This window comes from Fukomys damarensis, unplaced genomic scaffold (genome assembly GCF_012274545.1).
Source record: "Fukomys damarensis isolate Sample0158 unplaced genomic scaffold, DMR_v1.0_HiC HiC_scaffold_37, whole genome shotgun sequence".
Classification (NCBI taxonomy): domain Eukaryota; kingdom Metazoa; phylum Chordata; class Mammalia; order Rodentia; family Bathyergidae; genus Fukomys; species Fukomys damarensis.
This window is the reverse complement of record NW_022900949.1, coordinates 64,100,694-64,110,378: the sequence shown is the minus strand read 5'-3', so window position 1 is coordinate 64,110,378 and position 9,685 is coordinate 64,100,694. Positions and strand designations below refer to the sequence as shown.

The following is a 9,685-nucleotide window of genomic DNA, read 5'->3' as shown; positions in this document are numbered from 1 at the left end:
AATTTTTAAAAAAGCATGAAGGTAACTCATGACTGGACGTCCCTGGAGTTACTCTTCACTTTCAATTCTGTCACAGTTCAGGTTATCCTTCCATGGTATTGATTCCTGTGACAGTTTCTGCTTATGAGTCTTTGCCTTGATAAAATAAAATTTTATATATTTACCTCTTCATCTCTGCAATCATACAGCTAGTGGTTTTCTCTATGTCATCACCTCTTATGGATATGAGAAAACAAAAGGTTTTAATTTTTCAGTATGTTTAGCTTTTTATTTGTGTTAGAATGGAGCAGTAACTTCCCAGCTTCTCTAACGTGAAAATATATTACTTTTAATGTTAAAAATACTGTTAGGTGAGGTTCCATTTTTTAACACACGAGAATAATAGTGTTTAGTAAGGCTAAATTACTGACTTTGACTTAACTGTGATCATTTTTCATTTATTCTATGACAAAATTCTTGACTTACTCCAACTCTCCTGGACCGATAACCTTCTCAGACTAAAAACAAAACAAAACACCAAAACTATAAATCTTGGACCATCTTCCAGAATTTTTGGTATGACCGATGTATAAAATTTTCTTTTGTCAGACGTCTTTTTTTGTTGTTGTTCTTGAATTGACTCAGCCAACCACCAGATTAGCTTCTCGTTCCTCCTAGTGCAGTTCAGTAAACTACTCATAAAAAGAACTGCTGACAGAAACTCTTAAAAGACAAGGGAAGCCAAATGGAGCAGTGAGTTTTTGGAGGTTAATGAAATTCATTATTCAATAATACTATGACTTAGATAAGATTCGAGTGCATTTCTCAAAAATTCATTAAGTGTCCTAGTGTAATGATGTGGAGAGGTGGAGTTTGATCTTTCAGAAGAAGTCTGAGGTCATTAGAGAAATAAATTAATTTAGATCTTGTGAGATCCTGAGTTACTTCTAGCAAGAACGAGTTGTTACAAAACAATTCCTCCCTTCTCTGTCTTCCTATCTGGCCATATGAACTATCATTCTCACACATGTTCTCACCGTTATGTTGCCTTCCATCAGGAGATTTTCACTAAGGCCAAGCCACTGTCTTGAACCTCCAGGGTTATGAGCTAAATAAGCCTCTTTTTGTGTAAATTTACACAGTCTAAACTGATTTGCTATAGTCATGAAAAATGGAATAATACAAATGTGAATCATTAATGTGGTTTTCAGTGAGAAATGTTTATCCCATTGTGAAAATGTGGTACAGGAGTTCAGGAGAAAAAAAAAGCCTTTAAAATATATCATCTAATCAAAATGAATTTATGGAAAAGGTTAGAAGCACAGTAAGCTCAAAAAAACTGGAGAGAACAGAATGGAAGACTGACAGTAAAGCAACACATGTCACCAGGGACAGCCTAGAAAGTCATTCAAGGAAAAGGAATAGGAGAATGCACAGGAATACAGAAACTGCAGGACATGTCTTTGATGAGGGAGTAGTCAAGAGTAACAACTCTTATACAAAGGCCAAGGAGGACAGAAATTGAGAAAAGATGCATTAACCTGTCAATCAGGAAATAAGAGATGACCTTTAAGAATGTCACTTTAGCAAATTGCTTACACTTTGGTGTTCTCTTAATCTGCTGGATAGTTCAGTAAGTTCAACAAGAGATTATTGCTATATTTAGACTGTACACTGCAAACTAGAGAAGTATCAGCAGAGGTTAAACCTGAAGGCAAAGTGTTGTAGTCAGGGTTTGCAAGGGAATAGATTTGTTACAGAACACAAGGATTATTTAAAAATATTTACCCAAAAAGTCAAATGCAGAGGAGTGCAAGAGATCTGTTCACACAGTAGAGTCCCAAAGAATCCAGCTGAGGGCTTAGATCCCAGGGAAATGTCCTGCACAAGTCCAGCTAAAGGCCTACAGCCCAAGGCAATATCCTATGCAGGTCTGTATTAAAGACCTGCACTGGGAAGACCCAGAGACCAGAGGTGGAAGCTAGAAAGCCTGCACCGGTAGGATGAAGGATTTGTGCCACCAGGCTGAGGGATCTATACTCGAGCCAGGAAAGTTATGTGCAAGGCAAAGATCAGAGCTCCCCTGGCAAGAACAGCATCCTTTCCCAGCAAGAGCAAAGACCGGACCTCCTCCTCTGCTGAGAATAGCCAAGTTTTCAGCAGGAAAACCAGCGGAGGAAAGCTCCTCCGAGAAAATCAACAGTATTTAATATGTCCCTCCAGTTCTATTTTTATGCCATTGACAACAATCCTCAGGTGGGTCATCCACGCCCAGAATTATGCTGACTTAGTTCATCTGGGTGTTCCAAGTTGACAACTAGGTAACCCACCATGCAAAGCCATTAGTTTTCTTTGAAAACAAAGAAGTATCTCTTATCCCATGTTTCCTATGTTTTCACTCTATTAGTTTTAATGTACATTATCTGAAACATAATACTGTTGAATCTACATTATATAAAATGCAAATTTGTCTCCAGGTTTAATCAGAAATAGTGTTGGCTAAAATTACATTATTGCCATTTTTCTTTGAGGTCAACAACCCTCTCCTAATATTTAATCTATTTGTGGAACTGAAATGTTTCCCCTTCTTTCATCTCTTTATCAAAATCAACTCAGAAAGTGGCCACATAAATCATCTAGGTTTTATTTTACTTGACCATCAATAAGAGTATTTGTGTTTTAAATTTTCCTTTAATTAAATTTAATGAAAATTTTATTTTTTTAAAGGACTGTTAAAGATATTTAAGGTGGTAGTAATCTTAAAATATCCTTCATAAAGACCACAATATTACTCCATTGGAAAGCCAGATCTCCCCAATGCCTAATATTCTTATTCTCCATAACATAATAGTGGTTATACTGTTAGAATTTTTCACATAAATGGTATAATAAAGGAGATATGTTCAGGAGAACTTTTAAAAAGACAATCCTTTTGCAGATTCTTTGATAGCTCATTTAAAAAATCATTATGAATTGTGTCTAATGGCCTTAGCAGACTTATTTTCTCACAGCTCTCATAGGAGTATTATTTCTTGTAAAGATCGCGCTACAACAAAGCACTGTTTTAAAAAAATCACCTCATAACTTCATATATAATGATAGCAAATGTGGTCATTTTATTTATTATCCTGGAAAGTTCTTTGTAGAGAAGTCATCAAAGCATGTTTTGGGCAACACCGATCTGAAACTGGTGCTGTTATAACCTTTAATACCTCATAAAATTTTTAGCACTAGACCACAGGAATATCACACTGATATTGAAAATGTATTCTAATGGCTTTCATTATTGTCAAAACAAAGCATTTACTGACAACATAAAATTTAAAAAAATATGAACAACTACTCGTACTTTAAAACAGTACTCTTAGTCTTAGCAGTGTTTAATGTTTTATTCACTTTAGCTTGCACTAATCTACGAGGTAATTGGAGTGTTTCAACAATCAAGTATTTCAAAACAAGTGTTTCAAAATCAGACTTTACCTCATCCTTTCCTATTGATGCTTCTACTTTATTTCCTGAACTTACAACCAAAATGGAATGAATAAACATAAGAATGAAATTTTAAAGGTTAAGTTATTTGTTCATCTATTGAATAAATGCTTACTAAGTGATATTTGGTAACTTATTTAACTATGATGGATATTACACAATGATATGCCTGCCTTTACAAAATTTAAAGCTGTCAGAGTTAAAACAAAAGCAAACAAACGAAAAACCAGCATATATTAAGTAGTGGGAAACACTGTTTCATTGCTTCTACAGGTCATTTCCTCTACATGTTTAATCTCACAACTCTATGAAGTAGCCCTTTTTTCATTCCCATCTTGCAGATGAGAAAACTGCAAGGCAGGGACATTATGTTGCTTTGTCAGCCACAAAGTAAGTGATAAAGTCAAAATTATAACCCATTTCATTTGGCTTTACAGCATGTGCTCTTCCAATAAAGCCATCACATAAACAAGTACAAAAATCATGATTATGCTAAATGTTACAAAGGAGAGAGATGCAGTGCCATAAAAACATATAATGATTGATGTGGAAGATGGGGAGTCTGGTCAAGGGTTACTGGTATGATAGGGAAAGGGAAAATTTCCTCTCCCTTATCTGAAGGTTCACTGAAATGAACTGACAACAGATAAAGAGGCGAGAAAGTGCACATATGTTAAAAATAGGCACATGCACATGGGAGTCATCCAAAATATGAAACTCGAAGAACTGCCAGGTGGTTGAAGGTTAAATACCCACTTTATAGAAGAGTGGAAAATGGAGGTGTGAAGTTTGTAGGCAATTTTAGAGGGCTAGTAAATGACTTTTAATGAAGACGATGGGCCCCCAAAACAGACTGGTTTAGGATGAAGATCCCCCCCGCTCCAGAACAACTGGTGACGTGTAAAGGGAAAATGAGGGTTAGAACTGCACTATGAGGAAAGGTCGTCTTTCTTGCAGATAAAGTCTATCAGGCGGGAACCCTTAGAAGAATAGATGCTGCATTTAATGTAAATAGATAGATATCTTCTACTTCTTTCTGCTCACTAAATTCATCTAGTTAATAAGATTTTAGGGAGAAATTGCCTATTTATTCATTTATTTATTTTTGGAGAAAAGCTTTCAGTCGGAGAATGGGACTTCAGAGAGAGCCTTTTCTTTGTGCTGAAGCTGTAGGGTAGGAGAGAGACAAAGGAAGGTAGAAAAGAATTTAATCCTAAAGCCATTTCTTACTCCTTCTAATTTTCTTAAATTCCGTGTGCTTGACGTGTTACTTTAGGTATGTTTTTCTGGTACCAACAACATCTTATGGATTATTTAGAGTTAATTAGATTTTCTTCGTAAGAATGGAGTACTCACGGAAAAATCCCATAAGTTTTATTTCCTCTATTACAGTGAGGAGTTGGTGTTTAAACTGTGTCAACATGTTCAAGGTATACTTTTCAAAGAATAAACAAGTTCTTCTGAGCTCACGGCCCTCTTCTCTTGGGCACGCCTCATCTACTTTGCCTTTATGGAGAACAAATGGTAATGGCGAATCTGTGGAAAAGCAGAAGAAAAAAGACAAAAGAATACTGCTTCTTGGTCCTTTCCAGAGTATGTCTGACTCCTTGAGGATGAAGTACATTAGCCCAGGAAGAAAGAATATTCAGTGAAATGAGTTTTTGTCAAGCCGTGCAGATACATTGTGGAAATTCAGCATGAAGCATCACCAAAGCAGACATATGTGCTAATGTAGAACTCTACGATGTGTTTTTTTCCGTATAGCACTCATCTTGGATGATTTACTTTAAATCATTGAGTGAAAAGCTTTTAATTTTCATATGATTTTAAGGTATACTAGGAAGCTAACACTTATTAATAGCTCTAGAGATAAAAAGTGCAGAATTTGTTCTCCACTAACCTCTTAAGATAGTAAATAAAGATAAAGAAACACTCACATGTGAAAAGAAGCATTTAAACTTAAGCACTTTTTTGACTCATAATCACATTGCAGTTTTGGAAACTCCCACTCTTAAAGAGGGTCAAGATCACAGATTAATTCTGGTCAGTCAATCCTTGCTTCCTGTGTTTGCTCTCCAAAGATGATCTTGGCAGAGAAAATGGTCACAGTACTTTACGGTTTAAAAAGGGGCTGCAGAATCTTCATCACCTTGGTCCTCACAGCACTGAATCATAAAGGAAAAGCAAATAAGATTTTATTTTGTTTGTTGGTGTTATTTCTTCTCCCTCACCTCCTCCTCCCTTCTCTTCCTTCTCCTCCCCCTTTACACCTCCTCCTCCTTATGGATTATTTAGAGTTAATTAGATTTTCTCCTCTTCTGCTTCTTTTTCTTCTTTTTCATTTTCTACTAAATAGGTGAAGAAACAGATGACAAAAATTACACAACTGCAAAGGAAGAGCATCCTCTGTGTCTACATCTTCTGCCTGTAAATACAATCCCTATAAAATAATAAACAGTCATAGGCATACTGTCCTTCTGGGATCAGCTCACATTCAGTGTTTGCCTAGTTAATGGCTGATCAAAGGGCAGATTTCTGAAGTTCACAGATTCAAAATGACAGATTCTAACCCTTGGCATTCCTTTGGGATCTGCCTTCTGCTGTTATTGCTGCTGCTGGGGAAATTAGAAGCTGCTTCCAAATATTTTGATAAAGAAAGAACTATCTAGAAATTCTTATTCAATTATTTCCTACCCTGCATAGTTTATTAAGCAGATTTACAAGGAAAAAGAACAACAATCAATTAAATCTCCGTATCTTCCATTTGTTGTTTTCATAAAGTGTTAAGTAGTAGAGAGGGGAGAATAATTTTGTTCTCCAACCTGCATGAGTTCTTAGCTGGGACTCCCTGTGATGAAAGACAGATTGGTAAGAGAAAACAAACAGAAATTTAATAACATTTAAAATGTCACCCATATAGATGGGATATAATCCAGAAAAAAAAAAGCGTCTACCTAGAGTGGACCTGTAAGAATTGGCTTAGACTTCAGGCTTAAATATTATCATTCTCTAAAAGTAAAGAAGGGTGCAAAGGAAAGGCCTAGTTGAGATGAGATGATTGAGAAAAGCACTTTAAACAAGAGTGAGACTTGTTAAGCAGATTTAAGTTCATGCCTTCTCCACTGATTAAGAGTCTCTGTTGGGTGAATCACCCTGTTCTCCCTGATATAGAGAAGAAAACACACACACAAATCAAGAGTTCTTTTAGAGATATAAATTTCTCTTACAAAAGGGTGACTTTCCAAAGCTTCTTTTGTATATATGTAGTTTCTTAGATAACCAACTCAAAATAATGCTTAGGCCACAGAGGCATATTTTGGAATAGCATATTCTGGTCTTCTACGGTCATGGCTTGGAAAGTTTTGCACTGAGTCCCATCGTGGGCACCCAGCATGTATAAAATGCTGGGGTTCTTGGGTCTCAGAGTCTAGTAAACCATGAGGACAAGGTAGTTTGGTGAGTATTGTGCAGAGGCATCCAGGACAGAAAGATGCAAATCACGGTTGGTCATAGAGAGCTTTACAGAATTGGTGTCATTACAATGTGCTGCAACTGATTGTTTCCAAAATGTTCACAAAGATAGTGAGCTATTATAGCTGATAGAATGCCCAAGATAAGCCCTGGGGCTGTTGACCATCATGGTAGAGTTGGAAGGTGGTGGAGATTGGACAGCAAAGCCAAGCTGAGCTACTGATGGTTATCCTTGCTAGCTCAATAATTCCTTTCATAGCCTTTCAACTTAAAATAAAGAAAGAGATAGCTAGAAAGAGACTGAGAGAAGCTGATGGCATTGTGGGATAATACATAGATCCAAGACTTGGAGGCTGCCAGGCACAATCTTTTGGCCATCTGCAGAGACCCTGAAGAGTGAGACAGCGGAAAATTGTATAGCGATTGGACTGACACAGGTGCTCTAGTACCTCATTTATTTCCTTAAATCCCACCCCCCCCAGGTATCTCCAGCCAAGTTTCAGGTTGTATTAAGTGAGTTCTTACCTGTAATTTTGATTCAACTGATGGAGCTGGTATCTGAAATCCAGAATTCTTCAGAAAAATAATCTACTACATAAACTTTCAATTTCATCACATAGAGATTCTGATACACTTTTGAGAAGCTGTGAAAATGTGGAAATTTTGGTAGAGATTTCTCGTTGTCTTTGAAGGCGCTGTTGCACCACGCATTCCACATATATTTTTGGAACCCTGGGGTACACCAGACCTTCATACATAAGCAAGGGTGGTCCACAGGGGCTTGCAGCTTAGGGAAGAATATGAACAAGTGAAGAAATTCCTTCAATTTACTCACCTTCATTACCTCCCAGAAAGAGTAACTGATAAAGGTTGTTATACATAGGAAAGGGCCAGGGAAGATTTCTTTTCGGTCAACAGACTAGCTTGTCAGTAATTTTTAGGACAATTGATTGAGGTCTTACATGTATTTCCAGAAAAGTCGTGATTTATTTTCCTAATATTGGTAATTGGTGTTTCCATTCATATTAACATAAAATTGAAATTAGTCATGTAAACAAGAAAATTCTAACTGGAAGTCTTTTAAAAAATAATTGCTTAGTCTTAAATTTAAAATAAAAAGACAGGCTACAAAACATTCTGTTTTAAAAGTAATACAGGGAAGCAAACACCACTGTGTGTATCTTCAATTGTTTGTAAAGAAAAGAAGAACAATGTACTAGGAAGACTATAAGTATATTACATAGATCAAGTATCCTTTTTGTTTGTTTGTTTTTTTGACTCACTATGTAGTTGAGACTGACCTGAAATTCACTATGTACCCCAGGCTGGTCTCGAACTTGCAGTGATCCTGGTGCCTCAGCCTCCCGAGTGCTGGGATTACAGGAGTGCGCCACCACGCCTGACCCCTAGATCAAGTATCTTAATGGTTAAATGAATTTATGTAACTTCTACTTTTCTGTTTTCCTCTCTGTAACAGGAAGCATCTAAATTTACCCCATGGATCCCTACCTCCTAGTACTCATGCTGGTGTGTACTCCCCTCTTCTTGAGCATGGGCCACACCCACTGATTCCTTTCCTACAGAGTAAGCAAAATGATACATTGCTTCAGTGATTAGGTTATACAAAGACACTCTCTCTCTCCCTCTCCCTCTCTCTCTCTCTCTCTCTCTCTCTCTGCTTTTTTACTCAGAGAAGCCAGCTATCAGGTTGTGAAGTGGTTCTATGAAGAGACCTGTGTCAGGAGGACCTGAATTAATCCCTAGCCAGAAGCTAGCAAGCAACTGGTTCTTAGCTTCACAACCCACAAAAAAACAGAATTTAAATCAACATTCCCCTAGAGCTGCAAGAGGGTGGCCGCTCCAGATGAAGTTGGTGACACCTTGACTGAAGTGTCCTAAGGGGCCTTGTGCCGCACCCATGCCAATGTACCCTGACTCCTGATCCACAGAAACTGTGAGAAAATATATATGCATTGCTTTTCTTCACTGAGGTCTGGGATAATTTGTTCCAGAGCAAATAATCTTGATAGAAACTAATAATCTTGCAATAATCTTGCTGCTTACTTGTTTTTCTTTCTATGCATTTTGTTTTTCCTGTTTTTTTCCCCCCCAGAAGTCACAGAGAGATAGGTAAAGAGCATTTGGAAAGGATACAAGGAAACTAAGATCTGCAGAGGTTCCTCAGGACGAGGATCTGGAGTGGGCCAGATCTGGGGATGAGCATGGACCAAGCTTGCAAAACGTCTTTCTGCCTACTTTTTCTGGAGAGTTTCCATGTGTATGAACTTCACAAATAGGCTCCAGACAAAATTTTGTTTACAAAAGTTTTTCAATTGTGAACATGTTTGAAAAGCTTGAAAAGTACTTGTCGAGAACTTGTTCTTTCTATGACAAAGAACTGGGAGTTAGAACTCATGACTGCAGAGATTAATTCACCCATTCTACTCATGTCACAGGGTTGTAGGAACCTTATCTATAAGGACTGATCATGCCCTCTCTAAGTGTGACTTGGAAAATGCTAGCCCAGAGAGCATAGGTCTCCTCCCATCACATCAAGAATTATACCCAAATTCATGTCTTTCCTGATCTCCTATACCTGTCACTCTCTCTGCTAACATTTTTATATCTCTTATAACCACCTAATATGCTCTATGTTTGAGGTCTTTCTTAGTTTTAAATTTAAAAATTTATCTTGCACTGGGATGCAACCTCAAAGGGAACGATAACTCAGTGGATTTGGCTATAG

General features: G+C 37.3%; 1 long non-coding RNA gene across 1 annotated transcript; it reads right to left on the bottom strand.

Annotated features, from left to right (window-relative positions):
• Window positions 1-4,841: 4,841 nt before the first annotated feature.
• On the bottom strand, window positions 4,842-9,318 carry LOC104871069. The gene is made up of 4 exons (XR_782724.2): window positions 9,094-9,318; window positions 7,465-7,497; window positions 5,406-5,633; window positions 4,842-5,004 (listed from the first exon to the last, which is right to left on the bottom strand). It is a non-coding gene; the product is annotated as an uncharacterized LOC104871069 (long non-coding RNA).
• Window positions 9,319-9,685: the final 367 nt, after the last annotated feature.